Source organism: Apaloderma vittatum, unplaced genomic scaffold, assembly GCF_000703405.1.
Source record: "Apaloderma vittatum isolate BGI_N311 unplaced genomic scaffold, ASM70340v1 scaffold27520, whole genome shotgun sequence".
In the NCBI taxonomy this organism is placed as follows: Eukaryota; Metazoa; Chordata; class Aves; order Trogoniformes; family Trogonidae; genus Apaloderma; species Apaloderma vittatum.
The window spans coordinates 1-348 of record NW_009695443.1 but is presented as its reverse complement, the minus strand read 5'-3'; positions in this window follow the sequence as shown (position 1 = coordinate 348).

The window sequence follows — 348 nt, the reverse complement described above, 5'->3', positions numbered from 1 at the left end:
CCTTGTGCTGCTGCCGGCTTTGGTGGGCTCCCCAACAGCAGATCCAGCTCTGCCATCCATGCAAATGCTCTCCTGCTTTGTCAGCCCCGTCTTGGCCTGTATTTGTGTACTCGGAAATGGTTCCACTGCTCCATCCCACAAACACCACAGGATTTTTTTCTTTTTCTTGCTAATTTGCAATTCCCTCTCTGGTGTCGCTGAGGAAATAACGTTCTGTGCATGGAGGGGTAGGTGCCCACACTGAAGAGGTGAGAAGGACCAAATCACTCTGGGTTCCTGTATTCAGCACTGCAGACTTGACTTTGTTACAGACTCTCCTGGCAGCCAGGGCCAAGGAAGCTCCTCTCT